The following is a 23,479-nucleotide window of genomic DNA, read 5'->3' as shown; positions in this document are numbered from 1 at the left end:
AAATGAACAGAGGAGGCGGCAGCAGGGAGGTAGCCAAAACGCAGTGGGAGAGATTTAAGTTATATGGGAGATGCAATGAATTCATGTGTTAATAGAAAGGGGTCCTGATTCAGACACCAAAAGAAGGTTCTTGAATCTCATGCCAGAAAGATTTCGGGGTGAGTCCATAAAGTGAAAGCTAGTTTATTAGGAAAGTAAAGGAATAAAGAATGGCTACGCTATTGGCAGAGCAGCAGCTTCAGCTACGCAACCAATGATACTTATTGTTACTTCTTGATTATTTGCTAAACAAGGGGTGGATTATTCACGAGTTTTCTGGGAAAGGGGTGGGCAGTTCTAGGAACTGAGGGTTCCTCCCCTTTTAAGACCATATAGGATAACTTCCTGACATTGCTATGGCATTTGTAAACTGTCACGGCGCTGGTGGGAGTGTCTTTCAGCATGCTAATGCTTTATAACTAGCGTATAATAAGCTGCGAGGACGACTGTAGGTCACTCTCTTCACCGTCTAGGTTGTGGTGGGTTTTGGCTGGCTTCTTTACTGCAAACTGTCTTAATAGCAAGGTCTTTATGACCAGTATCTGGTAGTGACCTCCTATCTCATTCTATGACTTAGAATGCCTAACCTCCTGGGAATGCAATCCAGTAGGTCTCAGCCTTCTTTTACCCAGCCCCTATGCAAGATGGAGTTGCTCTGGGTCAAACGCTTCTGAGGCATGGACAGTAGACATTATTAAACACAGGCAGGTGCTAGTAAAGGCAATTGTAGAATTTTATTCATAGATGTTAAAAAAAATCAGAGACAAAATCTGTGAAGATTTCTGTATACTGATGTTTCAAATTAAGATATGCAAATTAAACAGATTATGGTGAAATGGGTGAACTAGGTCCTCTCTTGAGATCTCTTTCATCTCTCGGTACTACATTGATTTTACAGATGCAAATATTAAGAAAGTTATATGGTACATGGACTTATTTTAAACTTTCTGCAAATCTTAGGAACTTGATTTCAAGTTCAATTATTGCAGCTCCTTTCTCTGTAGGAAGTCACTATCATAAAATAATTTGGTGAATCATTATGACCGCTAAATTTATTGCATGCCTTGTGCTATAAATCATGAATTACCTGGAAAGTGCTCTCCCAATCAATGATTTAAACAAGAAAGTGCTAGTGCACTTTGTTTTCCTTTGTTAATGTAAAATGTTTATTAAAACATAATTTAATGCAGCCATTAATATTATGTAGAATAATATTTAGTGGATTGGAGGAAAATTTATGATATACTGGTTTTTGAAAAGCAGGTTACCCAGTAATAACCTTTCTTTCTTTCTTTCTTTCTTTCTTTCTTTCTTTCTTTCTTTCTTTCTTTCTTTCTTTCTTTCTTTCCTTCTTTCTTTCTTTCTTTCTTTTTCGACAGAATCTCACCCTGTTACCTAGGCTGGAGTGCAGTGACGCGATTTTGGCCTACTGCAGCCTCTGCCTCCCAGGTTCAAGCGATTCTTCCGCCTCAGCCTCCCTAGTAACTGGGATTACAGGTATGTGCCACTATGCCCAGCTAATTTTTGTAGTTTTAGTAGAGACGGAGTTTCACCACGTCGGCCAGGCTGGTCTCAACTTCTGACCTCAGGTGATCCGCCTGCCTTGGCCTCCCAAAATGCTGGGGTTACAGGTGTGAGCCACCACGCCTGGCCCTACATTATCATTTTTAAAAGATATTTTTATAAGCACAAGAAAAATAAAGGACTAGAAGAATATAAACTAATACATTTGCAATATCTCTGAACCATGGAATCAGAGGTGACTTTTCTTTCACTTTGTGTTTTCTAAACTTACGATGATGGATATGTACTATTTTTATAATGAGAAGCAAAACCTATTATGAAAGTAAAGAACGCTGTGTCTTAATGGTGAAGACTAGATTAATATTTTGAAAAAGAAATGCTATCGTAGAGTAGAATGTTTCATTTGGTAAAATCTATGAGTCTAATGTGCACACATATTATCCCTTAAACTTCTAGCCTAGGTGGAGACAGATATGTTTGTTTAGCCTTGGAAGAGAGGTGATAACATCTACTTAAAAATATCAGCTGGCTTAACCAAATGTTTCAGAAATAGCATGGCATTTCAGGGTATGATGAATCAGCTGGGTGGGAACTTATTCTGACGAAATAGCTCTACTTTCAGGAAAGCTGTCCCTATACATCCCAACTCAAATGTATCCAATGCGATTTGTAAATAGAGCTGAACTATACCAATGTGACTCCAATAATACAGGATTTCTTAAAGTTTGAACCAGGAATGAGCCAAATTTCGACCTTAGCAAAATTTTTCCCTATATTACAAATGAATGCCAGGGCTAATGTTTAAAATTCATGAAAATCTCTTTAAACAGCATCATTTTTATATTTATTAAAGCAAGTTCCTTACGGAATACTTTATTGACTAAACTTAATTATATGTTCTTAGCAGTAATCGATCGTGTTTTTCCTTTCAAATATAGTAGTTTTTTAAACCGTCATTCATTTACATAGAACCTTCACATTAGACTTATAGGATGAGCCTACAAAGGCTTGAAAGTTGTTAGTTGCTAGCTAGTTAAACCTCTTCAAAGATTCCCAGCAAAGAGGCTGGAGCCACTGCATGTGTACTTTGCATGATAGAAACTGTTAACATTTATTTATTAAATAAAAACTTATTGAAAAAGAAGACTGGACATGGGTAAGGTCTATTGCCTGAACTTCAAGAGCGACCAGCACTTTACCCGCAAGCACGAGCTTGTGGTAGAACAGCAGTACAATAACATAAGCTCTAAGAGAAATGCCAGATTTCTTTAAGGGAATGCAGCAATACATGCTTTAATTCCCAGAGTGAGTCTCCAGAGGCAGCAAGCTTCTTAGAGAAGCCTCACAAACCACCAGCTTCTGAGCTGTAGAGTAGCAGCTCTCTCCACCAACAGCATCGCCTTCACCTGTGAGATGCAGATTCCTGGACCCACCTCACACCTATTCTGAATGAGGCTCAGCAATTTGTGTTTTAACAAGCCCTCCTGGTGATTCTGACACACACACACACACACACACACACACACACTCAAGTTTAAGACCAAAAATGGTGTCAATCAGGATGACTGCAGGGATCATGAGTAATTAGCGCTCTTTACCAAATAGTTCCTGAGCCTGCAGTGGAAGTATATTGCCTCAACCTAAAAGTTAGGCATGTTGTGTGATTTGCTTCGGCTGATAAAGCAAATCACATGAAAATGGCATGTTTCATGTTCAAGATGACAACTGCCACATCCAATGGTCCTTGGAGTGATACAGAGCAAAGCCCCAGATGAAGTTGAAGGACATGTAACATAGCATGAAATAAACTATTGGTTTTTGAGCCACTGATTTTTGGGAGGTGCTTGTTACCACAATGTAACCTAGTCCATCCTGACTGATACAATAGGGAGGAGGAGTGTGCACTGCCCCCCAGAGCATAACCACCAATGCAGTTGACAATGCTACATACATCCTAGGCACAATTTTCATCATCAATGTAGCATTAGAGCATTCCTGGGTGCTATGGTTTGGATATGGTTTATCCCCACTAGAACTTATGTTAAAATTTGTTCATCTGTGTGGTGGTGTTGACAGGTGGGTCCTAGTGGGAAATGTTTGGGGAATGGGCGTGGATCCCTCATGAATAGATGAATACTCTCCTGAGGGTAAGCTTTTTCTCTCTTGGAATGGATTATTTCCCTCAGAAGTGGGTTGTTAAAAAGAGCCTTGTTTCCTTGGTTTCTCTCTTGCTTCCTCTGTCGCCATGCAATCTCTTTGCACACACCCACTCTCCTTCCACTTTCTGCTGTGAATTGAGGCAAGCTGAGGGCCTCACTACATGCAGCTACCCAGCCTTGGGCTCTTCAGTCACCAAAGTTATGTGCCAGCTCAACCTCTTTTCTTTATAAATTACCAAATCTCAGGTATGCTGTTACAGCAACACAAAACGGACTAAGACACTGGGCTTCCCCAGAAAGGAGGGGCAGCAGCAGAACAGGGAAGATAAGTAAATGGAGAGGCAAACTATTTTCAAAGATTTTTAAAAATGTGGGTGTCATGACCATAGGTTACAGCAGGCGCAACAGGTAACTGCAGCCAATCTGTACATGTGAAGCTCAATAACCAAGCAGCACAGAACCGCTCAGCAAAAGATCAATGAGAGGCCTTTCCATTGATGCTGTAAAGGGGTGAGCCCCAGTTGCCATCTCAGGACAGAGAATGAAGATGGCAGGAAAAACTGAGCATTCATCTCAAAAACAGAATGGATGGAATGAAATTATGATTGACTATATTACCTCCAATCAGACATTTTTTGCTGTTGTCTACTATAGAAGCCAAATGAATGCTCAGGAGCATGTTAATGATAAATGTAGAAAGCTACCTATGTATACATTCAATTCGTGCCTATAATTTTAAAAATCTAGATAAGGGCATCAAAGATATATATATATAAATAAATATAAATATAAATATATATATAAGAGATGATAAGGAGAAAGTAACAGGGTTATAGGATAGTGGCAGCTTGGGAGGTGAAGCTACCTTAGAAATGGGGGTTTTGGCCGGGTGCGGTGGCTCACGCCTGTAATCCCAGCACTTTGGGAGGCTGAGGCGGGCGGATCACGAGGTCAGGAGATCAAGACCATCCTGGCTAACACGGTGAAACCCCGTCTCTACTAAAAAAATACAAAACATTAGCCAGGCGTGGTGGCGGGCGCCTGTAGTCCCAGCTACTCGGGAGGCTGAGGCAGGAGAACGGCGTGAACCCGGGAGGCGGAGCTTGCAGTGAGCCGAGATCGTGTCACTGCACTCCAGCCTGGGCGACTAGAGCCAGACTCCGTCTCAAAAAAAAAAAAAAAAACAAGGAAAGAAAAAGAAATAGGGGTTTTGAAAAGCCTCTATGGGAACAGACGCTTTCATTAAACTTTTTTTTTTTTTTTTTGAGACAGAGTCTAGCTCTGTCGCCCAGGCTGGAGTGCAGTGGCGCAATCTCGGCTCACTGCAAGCTCCGCCTCCCGAGTTCAGCCATTCTGCTGCCTCAGCCTCCCGAGTAGCTGGGACTACAGGCGCCCGCCACCTCACCCGGCTAATTTTTTGTATTTTTAGTAGAGACGGGGTTTCACCGTGTTAGCCAGGATGGTCTCGATCTCCTGACCTCGTGATCTGCCCGCCTCAGCCTCCCAAAGTGCTGGGATTACAAGCGTGAGCCACCAGGCCCTGCCTTTCATTAAACTTTTGTGCTAAGTCCTGAGTGTTGGAAAGAGCCAACTCTGTGAGGTTCTGGGGAAATTGCAATCCTTATGAAGAAAGCACAAGTGCAAAGGTCTAGGGGCCAGGATTCATGTTCAAGTGACAAAAAAGAATATCTATGTCCATGTGTGCAGCAGTCTTACCCACCAGGATTCCTAAGAGAATGAAATCCTATAGGAAATGACCTGCAAGACTATTTCCCAAATTCTCTCAAGTTTGGGCCATTGTAGAGGAATAAGAGAGAAGCCACTATATGTAACACATGCTTTATGGCACTCTGGTTTCATTCTCTAAAAGAACCCCAGCTGAGAAGGGCTGACTGCAGGGTGGCAGGTTGGAAAGGGATTCCAATGAAGTCAGAGAGGAGGGTAGGGGCCAATAAAGACTTGGGGTTTGATTCTATGTGCAGTGGCAGGCACCGGAAGGTTTCAAACAGTGGAATGGCACATTCTGACAGGTTTGTGAAGGATCACTGGCTGCTATTTGGAGAATGGACTGCAGAAAGACAAAGGAAAGGCAGCCAGTCAGGAGGCGTTTGCATTACTGCAGAGAAAAGAAGATAAGGCTAGCATGGCTGGGGTGGAAGAAGAGATAAATTTAGAATATGGTTTGAATGTAGAGTTGGGCTTGGTTATGGGCTCAGTATGAAACCAGGTGAGGGAAGATGAGAGAAAGGTGTGAATCTGACAGGATTCCTGAGCAATTCCTGATTGGTGATGCCATTGAAGAATGTGAGAAAGACTAGGGAAAGAGTGGAATTGAGGATGGGACAATTATGAGATGCCGAGTCAACAGTGGAATATATGAGTCTGGATCTCAAAGGAGAGGCAAGGATGAGATACATAAACAAGGGAGTCATCAGTGTATAAAAGTGTTTAAATCATACAATAGGATGAGATCACTGAACTCTGTCAATTTCTCTTCCAATGTCCCTCAAATTTATTTCTTCCTCTTATTCCTGCTGCCATTAATCTTTGTTTCCCCGAAGAGCTACTGCAGTACTTCCGTACCAGGCCTGTGGTCTCTCTCCTCAGCAATCCCTCCTGTGCATAACCACATCTACCATTCATCTTCCTGTTTTACAAATTAGACCATTTTTTTTAATTCAATAAAAAACTGAGTACTCATGTACAAATCTCTCTGTTCAGTTCTTTGGGTGATTCAAAGATGAACAAAAAATAGATTCTGACACTGAAAGCTTTCAGTCTATAGAAAGGATGTGTTTGTAAACAACTATATTTCTGGTCGGGTACAGTGGCTCATGCCTGTAATCCCAGCACTTTGGGAGGCTGAGGCGGGTGGATCATCTCAGGTCAGGAGTTCGAGACTAGCCTGGTCAACATGGCAAAACCCTGTCTCTACTAAAAATGCAAAAATTAGCCAGGTGTGGTGGTGCGCGCTTGTAATCCAAGCTACTCAGAAGGTTGATGCAGGAGAATTGCTTGAACTTGGGAGGTGGAGGTTGAGGTGAGCTGAGATTGCACCACTGAACTCCAGCCCGGGCAACAGAGTGAGATTCTGTCTCAAAAATAAATAAATAGATAAATAAATATGTTTCAGGGTAGAGAGTGACAGGAAGGAAAAGAAAAATAAATATTATGGCCAATTTTTTGGGGATGAAGAAGTGACTCTTTGCTCCACGGATTTGGAAAATTTTTGTTAGGATGGTTGTCTTTGAGTTGGACCAAGAGGTCAAAATTACTTCTTGACTTGTTGATTAAAGTGTGTGGTCCTTACGATCGCTAGTCTCTCAGAATCTTCTTAATTAGCTTCTCTCCCACTCTCTGATGTTCTAATGCTGGCATTTTTAATGGCTCAATGTTAGGTGATCTTTCCTTGATGCCACACTCATTCTCTAGGCAAGCTCATCTACTTGGATGTCAAATCCATCATGTGCCTTCAATTCATTGCCTTTCATTTACAAATGCAAATCTGCCCGTCAGTGTGTGCTCAAAGCCTAGCAATTCTATTGCTGTCAGGATTAACCTGAAACATCAGACCTCCCTCCCCCATCTCTTGCTTATCTCCTCCTCACTCTGAACTCTAACCACTCCAAGATCCTCCAATAATATACACCCCATCCTGCCTCAGGGGCTTTATCCATGCGATTCCTGGTGTTTGTAAAGTTTCTTAATTTCCAGCTTTCCATATTACCCAGGGAACTTCTACTCCTACTTCCCAGCTTAAATGTCAACCCCAGAAAGCCATCTCTGAACTCACAGGGACTTATTGTTATATATTCTCACCACATTTTGTATCTTTCCTTTATTGAAATATCAGAATTATAATTGTTTCATTTATTTGTGTTATTTGCTTTCTATTTCTCTGTCCCAACAATCTATAAACACCACGAGGCCTGAAATGACTTGTCCATGTTCAACACTGCAAGATCTGGATTGCACAGTTGCACTTTAATTTTTATTGCTGAATGGAAGCCTGCTGTTCCACTGCTTCCTGATTTCACTTTGTGCTCCCTCACTTCTTGTACATACCCCCCCAGCACTTCAGTGCAATTTCTCCTGTAATGTTATACTTGACATTTCTACCTCTTAAAACTCTAGCCATTCTGAAGGGCCATTCTGTCTTCCCGCTTGACCATGAAGTCCTCCCCACTCACTCCTGACCACACCTGATCCCCACTCCTGACCACACCTGATCTTCACTCCTGACCACACCTGATCTTCACTCCTGACCACACCTGATGGAGGTGATCTCCCCCACCTCTAAACTTGCAGCGCATTCTCAGAGTTATTCTAATTGACATGGATCACTACTGTCAAGCTCTACAATGATTTGTAGGCATGCGTTACCTCTGACTTTCCAAATTTTAAACTGTCAAGTTTGGGATTCACTGTATATTCTATAACTTTGTATGCACTGACAAAATCTACCATAAGATTGTAGAATTGGGGAAGTATCACACTTGCTACCCCCCAAAAATTTGGTGCTTAAAGGGTTAATATTATTTGGAAAACTCTCAACTGTAGAGCACCTGATTTCTATGTGACATTGGATAAAAGGAGAATTACCATGTTTGCATGTGGACTATAATTTCCAAAGAGCTAAAGGATGCTTCTAGTCTGATTTTAAGAAACATAGTTGTTCCTAATCCATTTGTTGTCAGGATAACAGGATCTTGCTGGAGTCATGATAGCTTACATGACCTCCCATGCCCAGATGGTAAAGGGACTTAAACCATATTGTAAGAGGACCAATTAGAGATACCTGACTGTTCAGCTCATGAGGAAATGCGATATGAAAAAGAAACAGGCATGCTGACTATGCTCAAATATTAAAAGGACTCTCAAATAAAAGTAAAATTAGATTTATTTTAAATGGCCCCAAGAAACCTTTCTAGGAATAATAAATAGATATTTCAGGGGGATAGATATTTACTTGAGGTAAAGGAGAACATTATAATAGCCAGACTTCTCCAATGATACAATGAATTACCTTAGAAGGTATCGAGTCTCCTTTTACTTGAGGCATTCAAGGAGAAGTTGTATAAATATTTAACAGGAAAGTTAAAGGCAGTTTCAAACACTGCAAGGTGGTACCTACCATCTTTCCACACCTGAGATGCTTTGATTCTATCGTAATAACAGCTAAAATGCACAGGGCACGAATCCCATGCCAGGTCCTGTGCATTTTCTAAGCATTTTCTATGAATTACCTGATTTAATTGTCACAACAACTGTTATTACACTCATGACTAAAGATAAGAAAACTGAAGCATGGAGACATTAAATGATTTGTCTTACTTCCCATAATTAGGTAAGAATTTTGACACCAGGAAATCTTCTTCTAGCGCCCAGCCTGTTATTCCTCCTTTCATATTCATACGGCAGCTGTAAGTCCAAAACAGAAAGGTCTTGCCTAGGAAAGTGAATGATAAGGTAAGAGCAGTGGGATGATCTTAGGAAGACTGTGTTAAGAAAATGTCATCTTATAAACTGAATGGTAGAGGCATTACGGAATGATGAGTTTAGAGAATGGCTCAAGACACTTGCTCACACTTCCATGTGATGAGCACAAGGCAGAAGCCACTAAACACAGCACTTTATAGTGCAACCCAGAGTATATTTTGAAAACATAAAAACAATTTATTTTTATTTATTTTTTTGAGACCAAGTCTCGCTTTGTCGCCCAGGCTGGAGTGCAGTGGTGCGATCTCCGCTTACCACAACCTCCACCTCCTGGGTTCAAGTGATTCTTGTGCCTCAGCCTCCCAAGTAGCTGGGATTACAGGCACCCGCCACCATGCTCAGCTAATTTTTGTATTTTTAGTGGAGACGAGGTTTCACCATGTTGGCCAGGCTGGTTTCAAATTCCTGACCGCAGGTGATCCACCCATCTCAGCCTCCCAAAGTGCTGGGATTACAGGCGTGAGCCACTGTGCCCGGCCGTATTTTCATTATAAATTAAATTGCCTGCACCTCATTCACCATTAAGACTAAGCTTGAAGTTTAGTGCTCCTGCAAAGAAAAAAAGGAGGTACTATCTAAAACCCAGAAAGTATACAGGGTAAGGAGAAGGGGGACATGATATAGGAGTGTTTCTACCAGACAGGAGAGGGAAACAGGATCTTATGAAACAGTGAGGGAAATCAAAGAAGAAAGCAAGGCACCCAATAGTAGGGGCCTCAAACAGAGCTAAAACTTGAAGGAGTAAGGTAGAGACATCCCAGCTATGTTGAGACTGATGCTGAACACAGAGGTCTCCTGTCCCGCTTCCTGTTTTGGTATCTGAAAGGAAGTGTCTTGCACAATGTCCCTTCCCTGCACCAGCACAAGGGACATGAGGAGAGAACCTACTGGGATCTAGAAGTTACTGAGCATTCTTAATGGGGGATGTGAAAAATAACAAGTGACCCAGAAGGGCTGTAAGAAGATTCCTTTATGAGGGGTGACATTGCCCCCTAGAAGCCAAAGGGTAGAATACTCAAGCCAGGGGCCAGGTACAGGGGTCCACGGAGCCCCACAGATGTTGCTATTGTTGTTGCTTTGTTTTTTTGTTTCTGAAACATAGTTTTGCTCTTGTTGCACTGCAACCTCTGCCTCCCTGGTTCAAATGATTCTCCTTCCTCAGTCTCCCAAGTAGTTGGGATTACAGGCATGCGCCACCACCCCTGGCTAATTTTGTATTTTTAGTAGAGACTGGGTTTCACCGTGTTAATCAGGCTGGTCTCAAACTCCTGACCTCAGGTGATGCACTCGCCTTGGCCTCCTAAATTGCTGGGATTACAGGCATGAGCCACCACACCCAGCCCCATAGATGTTATACTCCAGCAAGAGCAAAGTGACACTTGTTGGCTGGGGAGATTGAAAACATTGCTCATGGCCAATGTTGAGAGAAACAAGTTTACCAGAAGTGGCTCCATCAGCTGATGCCAGAAGGTTTATGAGAGATCAAGTGTGGTAAGGGATAGTCCAGGCATGGCATGGATGATTCAAGGGTGCAGGAAACAGCAAAAAACTTAAGCCTGGACTTGAGACTCAGTCATTAACACAGCACACATTGTTTTTCTTTGTACTCAAATGCTATCTTGAGAAGAATGATTGTGTAGATACACTAAAATAGTATTTTTTTCAATTAAAAAGACAAACCTGAGCATTTAGACAAAAGAGACTGAATTGACCAAGAAGAAGCTAATTTAAAACAAAGACACTGTTTAATTTAATTGAGGGTTTAAAATACTTCTTGACCATCCAAAAGGGATCCACAAAGAAGTTTGAACCAGAAACATATATAGCAGACTATTATATGTGAAATTATGTGTGTATGTGTGTACATACACATTTGGCAGATCTTAATTTGCTGAGAGTTAAGTTGCTCCCTCTAAACATTCAATTAAATAAATGAAGTTGAGACCAGTGTAGAGACTCACATCTATAATCACCTTGGAAGGCTGAGGCAGGTGAATCACTTGAAGTCAGGAGTTCAAGATCAGCCTGAGCAACATGGTGAAACCCCATCTCTACAAAAAATACAAAACATTAGCCAGGCGTACTGCGCCTACCTATAGTCCTAACTACACAGGAGGCTGGGGTGGGAGGATCACCTGAATCCAAGAGGTCAAGGCTGAAGTGAGCTGTGATCGCACTGCTGTACTCCAGTCTGGGCAACAGAGCAACACCCTGTCTCAAAAATAAAAAATAAAAAATAAAAAAATAAAAGAAATACAGTTGAGTTTGTTGAACTACTTGTACATGAGGTTTTAATTTATAAAAGCATTCAGTTTATTTGAGAAACATTTCCTGTTCTTCTATTGAAGCAAATCTAATTGAGAAAAAAACCAACCAGAGTCAGTGTCCAGTAATGGCTCTGCAATGCGCAGCCTCCGAATGTGACGACCACAGGCTCTGCTTGCCTTTTACCTGACTGCCAGCACCCTGCAGAGCAGCATCAAAGGTAAATTTCAATTCTTCATGGTTTTCTAACTTTTAACATTTACTAAATGCATTTTCCACCGGAACCTTCAGAGTTGCCCAGCAATTTCATTTGGGATTTATCACTAAATGTCTTTGAGCTCACACATGGTATTAAAAGTGTGCAACTGTGATAAGGATTACATTATTTTAATCCTGTAACTAGTGCTTACAGATTGCTGCTTCATTTCAAATTATTGTACTTGCTGGAAAATTATACATACAACAATATAAAAAATTTAAAATATAAATGGGTTATACATGTGTTTTAAGCATGTAAAAAGGGGCTGGAGCCAAGATGGCCAAATAGGAACAGCTCCAGTCTACAGCTCCCAGCGTGAGCGACGCAGAAGATGGGTGATTTCTGCATTTCCATCTGAGGTACCGGGTTCATCTCACTAGGGAGTGCCAGACAGAGGGCGCAGGACAGTGGGTGCAGCGCACCAAGCATGAGCTGAAGCAGGGTGAGGCATTGCCTTACTCGGGAAGCGCAAGGGGTCAGGGAGTTCCCTTTCCTAGTCAAAGAAAGGGGTGACAGACAGCACCTAGAAAATTGGGTCACTCCCACCTGAATACTGCGCTTTTCCGATGGGCTTAAAAAACGGTGCACCAGGAGATTATATCCTGCACCTGGCTCAGAGGGTCCTACGCCCATGGAGTCTCGCCAATTGCTAGCACAGCAGTCTGAGATCAAACTGCAAGGCGGCAGCGAGGCTGGGGGAGGGGCACCCGCCATTGCCCAGGATTGCTTAGGTAAACAAAGCAGCCAGGAAGCTCCAACTGGGTGGAGCCCACCACAGCTCAAGGAGGCCTGCCTGCCTCTGTAGGCTCCACCTCTGAGGGCAGGGCACAGACAAACAAAAAGACAGCAGTAACCTCTGCAGACTTAAATGTCCCTGTCTGACAGCTTTGAAGAGAGCAGTGGTTCTCCCACCATGCAGCTGGAGATCTGAGAAGGGGCAGACTGCCTCCTCAAGTGGGTCCCTGACCCCTGACCCCCAAGCAGCCTAACTGGGAGGCACCCCCCAGTAGGGGCAGACTGACACCTCACACGGCTGGGTACTCCTCTGAGACAAAACTTCCAGAGGAACGATCAGACAGCAGCATTCGTGGTTCATGAAAATCCACTGTTCTGCAGCCACCGCTGCTGGTACCCAGGCAAACAGAGTCTGGAGTGGACCTCTAGCAAACTCCAACAGACCTGCAGCTGAGGGTCCTGTCTGTTAGAAGGAAAACTAACAAACAGAAAGGACATCCACACCAAAAACCCATCTGTACATCACCATCATCAAAGACCAAAAGTAGATAAAACCACAAAGATGGGGAAAAAACAGATTAGAAAAACTGGAAACTCTAAAAACCAGAGCGCCTCTCCTCCTCCAAAGGAACACAGCTCCTCACCAGCAACGGAACAACGCTGGACAGAGAATGACTTTGACGAGTTGAGAGAAGAAGGCTTCAGAGGATCAAACTACTCTGAGCTACAGGAGGAAATTCAAACCAAAGGCAAAGAAGTTGAAAACTTTGAAAAAAATTTAGACAAATGTATAACTAGAATAACCAATACAGAGAAGTGCTTAAAGGAGCTAACGGAGCTGAAAGCCAAGACTCGAGAACTACATGAAGAATGCAGAAGCCTCAGGAGCTGATGCGATCAACTGGAAGAAAGGCTATCAGTGATGGAAGATGAAATGAATGAAATGAAGCGAGAAGGGAAGTTTAGAGAAAAAAGAATAAAAAGAAATGAACAAAGCCTCCAAGAAATATGGGACTATGTGAAAAGACCAAATCTACGGCTGATTGGTGTACCTGAAAGTGACGGTGAGAATTGAACCAAGTTGGAAAACACTCTGCAGGATATTATCCAGGAGAACTTCCCCAATCTAGCAAGGCAGGCCAACATTCAGATTCAGGAAATACAGAGAACGCCACAAAGATACTCCTCGAGAAGAGCAACTCCAAGACACATAATTGTCAGATTCACCAAAGTTGAAGTGAAGGAAAAAATGTTAAGGGCAGCCAGAGAGAAAGGTCAGGTTACCCACAAAGACTAACAGCGGATCTCTTGGCAGAAATTCTACAAGCCAGAAGAGAGTGGGGGCCAATATCCAACATTCTTAAAGAAAATAATTTTCAACCCAGAATTTCATATCCAGTCAAACTAAGCTTCATAAGTGAAGGAGAAATAAAATACTTTACAGACAAGCAAATGCTGAGAGATTTTGTCACCACCAGGCCTGCCCTAAAAGAGCTCCTGAAGGAAGCACTAAACATGGAAAGGAACAACCAGTACCAGCCACCGCAAAATCATGCCAAATTGTAAAGACCATCAAGGCTAGGAAGAAACTGCATCAACTAACGAGCAAAATAACCAGCTAACATCATAATGACAGGATCAAATACACACATAACAATATTAACTTTAAGTGTAAATGGACTAAATGCTCCAATTAAAAGACACAGACTGGCAAATTGGATAAAGAGTCAAGACCCATCAGTGTGCTGTATTCAGCAAACCCATCTCACGTGCAGAGACACACATAGGCTCAAAATAAAAGGATGGAGGAAGATCTACCAAGCAAATGGAAAACAAAAAAAGGCAGGGGTTGCAATCCTAATCTCTGATAAAACAGACTTTAAACCAACAAAGATCAAAAGAGACAAAGAAGGCCATTACATAATGATAAAGGGATCAATTCAACAAGAAGAGCTAACTATCCTAAATATATATGCACCCAATACAGGAGCACCCAGATTTATAAAGCAAGTCCTGAGTGACCTACAAAGAGACTTAGACTCCCACATAATAATAATGGGAGACTTTAACACTCCACTGTCAACATTAGACAGATCAATGAGACAGAAAGTTAACAAGGATACCCAGGAATTGAACTCAGCTCTGCACCAAGCGGACCTAATAGACATCTACAGAACTCTCAACCCCAAATCAACAGAATATACATTTTTTTTCAGCGCCACACCACACCTATTCCAAAATTGACCACATTGTTGGAAGTAAAGCTCTCCTCAGCAAATGTAAAAGATCAGAAATTATAACAAACTGTCTCTCAGACCACAGTGCAATCAAACTAGAACTCAGGATTAAGAAACTCACTCAAAGCCGCTCAACTACATGGAAACTGAACAATCTGCTCCTGAATGACTACTGGGTACATAACGAAATGAAGGCAGAAATAAAGATGTTCTTTGAAACCAATGAGAACAAAGACACAACATACCAGAATCTCTGGGACACATTCAAAGCAGTGTGTAGAGGGAAATTTATAGCACTAAATGCCCACAAGAGAAAGCAGGAAAGATCCAAAATTGACACCCTAACATCACAATTAAAAGAACTAGAAAAGCAAGAGAAACACATTCAAAAGCTAGCAGAAGGCAGGAAATAACTAAAATCAGAGCAGAAATGAAGGAAATAGAGACACAAAAAACCCTTCAAAAAATTAATGAATCCAGGAGCTGGTTTTTTGAAAGGATCAACAAAATTGATAGACTGCTAGCAAAACTAATAAAGAAGAAAAGAGAGAAGAATCAAATAGACGCAATAAAAAATGATAAAGGGGATATCACCACCGATCCCACAGAAATACAAACTACTATCAGAGAATACTACAAACACCTCTATGCAAATAAACTAGAAAATCTAGAAGAAATGGATAAATTCCTCGACACATACACCCTCCCAAGACTAAACCAGGAAGAAGTTGAATCTCTGAATAAACCAATAACAGGCTCTGAAATTGTGGCAATAATCAATAGCTTACCAACCAAAAAGAGTCCAGGACCAGATGGATTCACAGCCCAATTCTACCAGAGGTACAAGGAGGAACTGGTACCATTCCTTCTGAAACTATTCTAATCAATAGAAAAAGAGGGAATCCTCCCTAACTCATTTTATGAGGCCAGCATCATCCTGATACCAAAGCTGGGCAGAGACACAACCAAAAAAGAGAATTTTAGACCAATATCCTTGATGAACATTGATGCAAAAATCCTCAATAAAATACTGGCAAACCGAATCCAGCAGCACATCAAAAAGCTTATCCACCAAGATCAAGTGGGCTTCATCCCTCGGATGCAAGGCTGGTTCAATATATGCAAATCAATAAATGTAATCCAGCATATAAACAGAACCAAAGACAAAAACCACCTGATTATCTCAGTAGATGCAGAAAGGGCCTTTGACAAAATTCAACAACCCTTCATGCTAAAAACTCTCAATAAATTAGGTATTGATGGGATGTATCTCAAAATAATAAGAGCTATCTATGACAAACCCACAGCCAATATCATACTCAATGGGCAAAAACTGGAACATTCCCTTTGAAAACTGGCACAAGACAGGGATGCCCTCTCTCACCACTCCTATTCAACATAGTGTTGGAAGTTCTGGCCAGGGCAATTAGGCAGGAGAAGGAAATAAAGTGTATTCAATTAGGAAAAGAGGAAGTCAAATTGTCCCTGTTTGCAGATGACATGATTGTATATCTAGAAAACCCCATTGGCTCAGCCCAAAATCTCCTTAAGCTGATAAGCAACTTCAGCAAAGTCTCAGGATACAAAATCAATGTACAAAAATCAGAAGCATTCTTATACAACAATAACAGACAAACAGAGAGCCAAATCATGAGTGAACTCCCATTCACAATTGCTTCAAAGAGAATAAAATAGCTAGGAATCCAACTTACAAGGGATGTGAAGGACCTCTTCAAGGAGAACTACAAACCACTGTTCAATGAAATAAAAGAGGATACAAACAAATGGAAGAACATTCCATGCTCATGGGTAAGAAGAATCAATATCGTGAAAATCGCCATACTGCCCAAGGTAATTTACAGATTCAATGCCATCCCCATCAAGCTACCAATGACTTTCTACACAGAATTGGAAAAAACTACTTTAAAGTTCATATGGAACCAAAAAAGAGCCCACATTGCCTAGTCAATCCTAGGCCAAAAGAACAAAGCTGGAGGCATCACACTACCTGACTTCAAACTATACTACAAGGCTACAGTAACCAAAACAGCATGGTACTGGTACCAAAACTGAGATATAGATCAATGGAACAGAACACAGCCCTCAGAAATAAGGCCGCATATCGACAACTATCTGATCTTTGACTAACCTGAGAAAAACAAGCACTGGGGAAAGGATTCCCTATTTAATACATGGTGCTGGGAAAACTGGCTAGTCATATGTAGAAAGCTGAAACTGGATCCCTTCCTTACACCTTATACAAAAATTAATTCAAGATGGATTAAAGACTTAAATGTTAGACCTAAAACCCTAAAAACCCTAGAAGAAAACCTAGGCATTGCCATTCAGGACATAGGCATGGGCAAGGACTTCATGTCTAAAACACCAAAAGCAATGGCAACAAAAGACAAAATTGACAAATGGGATCTAATTAAACTAAAGAGCTTCTGCACAGCAAAAGAAACTACCATCAGAGTGAACAGGCAACTTACAAAATGGGAGAAAATTTTCCCAACCTACTCATCTGACAAAGGGCTAATATCCAGAATCTACAATGAACTCAAACAAATTTACAAGAAAAAAACAAACAACCCCATCAAAAAGTGGGCAAAGGACATGAACAGACACTTCGCAAAAGAAGACATTTATGCAGCCAAAAAACACATGAAAAAATGCTCACCATCACTGGCCATCAGAGAAATGCAAATCAAAACCACTATGAGATACCACCTCACACCAGTTAGAATGGCAATCATTAAAAAGTCAGGAAACAACAGGTGCTGGAGAGGATGTGGAGAAATAGGAACACTTTTACACTGTTGGTGGGACTGTAAACTAGTTCAACCCTTTTGGAAGTCAGTGTGGCGATTCCTCAGGGATCTAGAACTAGAAATACCATTTGACCCAGCCATCCCATTGCTGGGTATATACCCAATGGACTATAAATCATGCTGCTATAAAGACACATACACACATATGTTTATTGCGGCATGATTCACAATAGCAAAGACTTGGAACCAACCCAAATGTCCAACAATGATAGACTGGATTAAGAAAATGTGGCACATATACACCATGGAATACTATGCAGCCATAAAAAATGATGAGTTCATGTCCTTTGTAGGGACATGGATGAAATTGGAAATCATCATTCTCAGTAAACTATCGCAAGAACAAAAAACCAAACACCACATATTCTCACTCATAGGTGGGAATTGAATAATGAGAACACATGGACACAGGAAGGGGAACATCACACTCTGGGGACTGTTGTGGGGTTGGGGGAGGGGGGAGGGATAGCTTTAGGAGATATACCTAATGCTAAATGATGAATTAATGGGTGCAGCACACCAGCATGGCACATGTATACATATGTAACTAACCTGCACATTGTGCACATGTACCCTAAAACTTAAAGTATAATAATAATAAAATAAAATAAAAGAGATTTACATGCAAGAAAAGAAAAGCATGTAAAAAGGTGTCTTTTAATGTCATAGTGAGAGATATTATAATTTATATAGTTTATAAAATGTGGAGATAACTAATACAATGTAAAGTGATAAATGAAACATAGATTAAATTCACACAGTGCTAGGTTTTTGAAAACATTTTATTTTTACTCAACTTGAGTCTGAAGTATAATATGGTTGCACGAAAAAAGAAATCTAACGCAGGAAGCATCTTGTCCCCTGATACTTTAGTAGTCACTTGCTGAATTACAGTCTTGTTACTTTGCGAAACACTAATATATAAAATTAAATTATTAACCAACTAAAATATGAATAAATGAAGGAAAATTGTAGAAAGCCAACTGGAGATTACCTGTATGATAAAACTTTATTTATTATGTTTGAAAAAAGTAGAAATAAGAAATGCATAGATTTTAGACTTGGTGAATATATCAGTAGTATGAACTGTGAAGGATGAGGGTCTCAAATTCTGTTTTGACTCTCTTGGTGAGACTAGATTCACAATGTAAAAGGTAGAACAAATGTTAGCGAGAGGAAACCTCAAGTAGATGAAGGCATTGTAATGTGGTATCCAGATACTCCAAATGAATATATATATTTATGATCAATTAGTTAAAAATTAAATCTCTGAATTATGTTTGTAATCTCTGAGAAACTATGGCTACTGGAGGAAGGAGAGGGAGAAGGTGAACTCCATAAACTATAAATAGGTAAGCTATATATCAAATCTCAAAATAGATTATTAAAATAGTTGTAAGTAAGTATTTAGAAAAAGATACTAATTTGTTAGACAGTTTTCTTTATGTTCCTCAGAGAAAAGTCCATCAACAGAATGTGATAAACACGACGTAAGTACTTTGTTAGCAAAAATTCTGTAAAGATCTACTATGGTATCATTATAAACAAAAAAGAGGGGTAAGTTCTCAGCTAATGAAATGACAATTCTTAAACTATGTGGAATAATTGATTGCTCTCTATCTAAAGTGATATGTGCACTGAAAAGCTGAAGCCATTTTTTGTCGCTGTCTGATGGGCACATTTTGTGTTTCTGATTTTTATTTTTCTAATGAAAAGAAGTTAAGATCTTTTGACAAATATATTGGATGAAATAATTTTTTTTGAGACAGAATGTTGCTCCAAACATCACAATTTAGCCTAGCCTACCTTACATGTGTTCAGAATACTTACATTAGCCTACAGTTCAGCCAAATTATCTAACACAAAGCCTATGTTATAATAGTGTTGAATATCTCATGTAATTTATTAAATACTCTGCTGAAAGTGAAAGATGAAATAGTCATATGGGAGCTCAAAGCATGGTTTCTACTGAATGTGTATTGCTTTCCCACTATCATAAGTCAAACCATTGTTAAGTTGGGGACCATCTGTAATTAGTTTTTAATTGATCAGTAACTATGTGCTAAACACTATTCTAACTCATATATATATATATGTATTATTATTATTTTTTGAGACAGAGTCTCGCTCTATCTCTCAAGCTGGAGTGTAATGGTGCAATCTCCACTCACTGCAACCTCTGCCTCCCTGGTTCAAGCGATTCTCCTGTCGCAGCCTTCACTCACTGCAACCTCCACCTCCCAGGTTCAAGTGATTCTCCTGCCTCAGCCTCCTGAGTAGCTGGGATTACAGGCATACACCACGATGCCCAGCTAATTTTTGTACTTTTACCAGAGACGGGGTTTCACCATGTTGGCCTTGAACTCCTGACCTCAAGTGATCCACCCTCCTCGGCCTCCCAAAGTGCTAGGATTACCGGAGTGAGCCACCACACTGGGTGGATGATAGGATTTTAAAGAAGCAATTTAGAAGGTGTTTAGTCAAATTTCTTTCAATTGTACATTTTAGAAACTCAGTCTAAAAGAACTTAAATAAGAAATGAAATTTATTGGCTTATGTAAATTGGAAGATACAGGGGTGGAAGGCTGGCTCATAGGGTTTGAATTATATTATTGGGGTTCTATGTTTCTCTCCATCTTTCAGCTTTGCTTTTTCTCTTACAGGCTTAGCGTGAAAGACTGCCACTGGCTATCTTAGTCTTGTATTTCCTTTACCATCCATGGTACCAGAGAAGGAAGAGTGTTTCTCTTTATGGCCTCAGCAAAAATTCTGTGGAAGGTGTTGATTGACCTGATTTGGGCCATGTCCTACAATCATGGAGGCCAGAGCCACTGGATATTTCAATTGGCCGGGCTGAGAGCTACAGAACATCCCTGTAGTGAACAATGAAGAGAGTAAGAGAGAAATCAGATCCCAACTAAACCACATGGCATGTTTACACATAAGAAAGGAGGGCTTGGTTGACGGGTGCATGGAGGAGCGCAAGTGAAAAGGCCGATTGAAAACCATAGACGCCTCACTGTGCTTCACCGTCTACACTGTTAGTAAGGTTCAAAGTGAAGCCCTATGCTAGGATCCAAAATTAAAGTTAAAAACAAGAAAATGAATGAAATATGCCTTTACAGTGAAACACATACAAAAGAAGAAGAAAAGTTTAGCAACTGTAAACTGGATGCATGAAGGCTGCAGTATGTCACAGCTAGGAAAAAACAAACAAGCAAGCAGGAACAATAGCAGGCAATGCCTACATTAAAGAGGAAAATATTTAGACACAGGACACCATGGGGGAAGCACGAAACTCTTATTTTTTCAGCTCCCCACAAACAGTAGATGTGGTGGTAGGATCTCTAGGAAAGAGCTAAAATTCAGACAGAACTTACTATTCAGAGAAGAATGGCCAAGATGGCAAAAAGACTGGACAAGAGGTCCTAAGAGTGAACAATGGGTGGGTGGCTGAGTAGTCGAACTGGACATGAGGTCCTAAGAGTGAACAATGGGTGGGTGGCTGAGTAGTCGAACTGGACATGAGGTCCTAAGAGTGAACAATGGGTGGGTGGCTGAGTAGTCAAACTGGACATGAGGTCCTAAGAGTGAACGATGGGTGGGTGGCTGAGTAGTCGACTGACACTGGAGACCATGACTTTTGGGTGCTATGGAGGAAGAATCTGATCCAAGGTTGGGAATTTTCACCCCAAGTGCTGTGGGGGGACAAGGGGTCAAGAGAATTGAGGGACTCACAGAGGAATGGCAAGAGTGCTTCTCCCTGGGGTTCATCTGTGGAGGAACTGAAGCTAGGAGGGGAGGACAGGGAAGAAATGAGGCAAGGAATTGCTGAATGAAGTCCACAGTTCTGGAGTCCTGGGAGGAAGAGAGTGGGAGGTAGAGGAACAGGCAGGGCAAGCCAGAGATTTTTGGGTTTCAGCTGAATATTCCAAATGTATAATAATTTTAAGAGTGGTACCAAGGCCAAGAATGCAGTCATGGAAGTGGATTTCTGAAACACAGTAAGGCGAAGACCAGGTTTGTTGGAATCTGGTTAATCAAGGAACTTGGATAGAAGGTCTTAACTGGGTGGACTTCCTCTTTGGTGTTAAAATCATAAGACAATGACTGGATTTAGGGTGGAAAAACATGACTCAGAAGCTGAAGTCCACAGTGACTTGAAGCCATGTCCAAGAGTTTGGTCCCTGACAATGCAAAGAAAAAGTACATGAGGGTGTAAACTGTGAGCAGCACCTCAAAGGAGAAAGATCAATATGAAGTTCTAACTAGTACTTGAGCAACTGAATTTCTTTTTTCTACACTGATAAACTTTTAAAACTTTATTTTCATTTAATATGAACATCATGTAGGGTATATAAAAATTAAAACTAAGAGACACATTGGCTTTGTAAATCTATGTTTTTACATAACGGTTTCGTTAGATTTATTCTTCCATCAGTGAAAACATTTCTTAAACACGAATTCCATTTCCATTTAAACAATTTGTAAGCAAAGTCCAGGTCCGATTAGTTTTTGGATATATTTAATATTTGTCTCCTGAAGTTTGTCTTCATGTACTTTAAGATATTAGTTTGTCTTTCCGTGTTTTAAATGCATGATTGCATATCACATATTTTGTTCATTGTTTAATAAGAGATAATGTCCATCTAGGAAATAAATAGATTTTATAAAATTTTTTTAAAAAGTGAGACAATAGTCATGAGTAGCAAGGAGGTAAGTTTCCTAGAGCCACAAATTTCATGGCTTAAAACAACATCAATTTATTCTCTTACAGTTCTGGAGGCCAGAAATTTGAAATGAGTCTTATGGAGCTGAAATCAAGCACACACCAAAGCTGGGCTTCATCTGGATGCTCTATGAAAGATTCCTTTGCTCACCTCTTCCAGTTCCTGGTGGTTGCTGGTATTCCTTGCATTGTAGACTCGTCATCCCAACGTCTTCCTCCTTGGCCCCATTGCCTTCTCCTCTCCTGTGTGGGCATCATGAACTCTCCCTTTCCCTTCCTCTTAAAAGGATATGAATGTGACTGCTTTAGGACCTACCTGGATAATTCAGAATAATCTCCCTATCTCAAGACCCTTAACATAATCACATATGCAAAGAACTTCTCTTTTCTTTAATCATATGATTTAACATGTACAAATTTCAGAGATGAGAACATGGATATCTTTAGGGTGCCATTTTTTCAGTCTGTTGGAAATGGTAGATGTGGAAGAAGAGGAGCTAAAATTCAATCAGACCGGGGGTCTGCAATCTGTAGCCTGCAAGTCAGTGCCTGTTTTTGTAAATAAAGTTTTATTGGAGCACAGCCATGCCAGTTTTTTTGCATATTGTTTATGGCTGCTTTCCTGCTACCTGGAAGAGTTGAGTGGTTGTAACTGTAACCATATGGTCCTCAAAGCTGAAAATGTTTACTATCTGGCCCTTTACAGAAAAAGCTTGCCAATCCCTGGGTTAGATCAAGAATGTGGCAAATCATACTGGGGAGATTATAAGGTTTTAATGTAAAGTTCAGCAGCAGACAAGTGAGGGTAAGAACTTCAGTGGATGAAAAACCTACAAAATACCAGTAGATTTTACAGTTAGACTTTGGTAGTTTTGGGTAGACATATTTCATTGAAATGGTGAAAGTGGAAAATAGATATTAAGAAAATCCTAAGGAAATGGATATTAGTAAAATATTTTGCAACTTAAGATTTTTAGTTTTATTACATCTTTATATATATACAAATATGTATTTACCAACTACATATGAGTAGATAAAATGCATATGCTTGGAAATATTTTTCAATAAGTTTGTGTATGGAGTTGAAGGAAAAGCTAGAATGAAGCATAATAGCATCACAGGGTAAAAATAAAGCTAAAGGCGAGAGAAAATAATACTATTAGTGCTTTATGATTTCTATTGAGAAAATCAATGTTCTATGA

The 23,479-nt window shown here is 40.5% G+C and overlaps 1 long non-coding RNA gene across 1 annotated transcript; it reads left to right on the top strand.

Annotated features, from left to right (window-relative positions):
• Nucleotides 1–22,859, top strand: LOC134757091 (uncharacterized). The gene is made up of 7 exons (XR_010130701.1): nt 1–158; nt 1,419–1,536; nt 9,070–9,191; nt 11,570–11,706; nt 18,843–18,900; nt 20,212–20,442; nt 22,326–22,859. It is a non-coding gene; the product is annotated as an uncharacterized lncRNA (long non-coding RNA).
• The last annotated feature ends 620 nt before the right edge of the window (nt 22,860–23,479 follow it).

Source organism: Gorilla gorilla, chromosome 14 (assembly GCF_029281585.2).
Source record: "Gorilla gorilla gorilla isolate KB3781 chromosome 14, NHGRI_mGorGor1-v2.1_pri, whole genome shotgun sequence".
In the NCBI taxonomy this organism is placed as follows: domain Eukaryota; kingdom Metazoa; phylum Chordata; class Mammalia; order Primates; family Hominidae; genus Gorilla; species Gorilla gorilla.
This window is presented reverse-complemented; position numbering and strand designations above follow the sequence as displayed.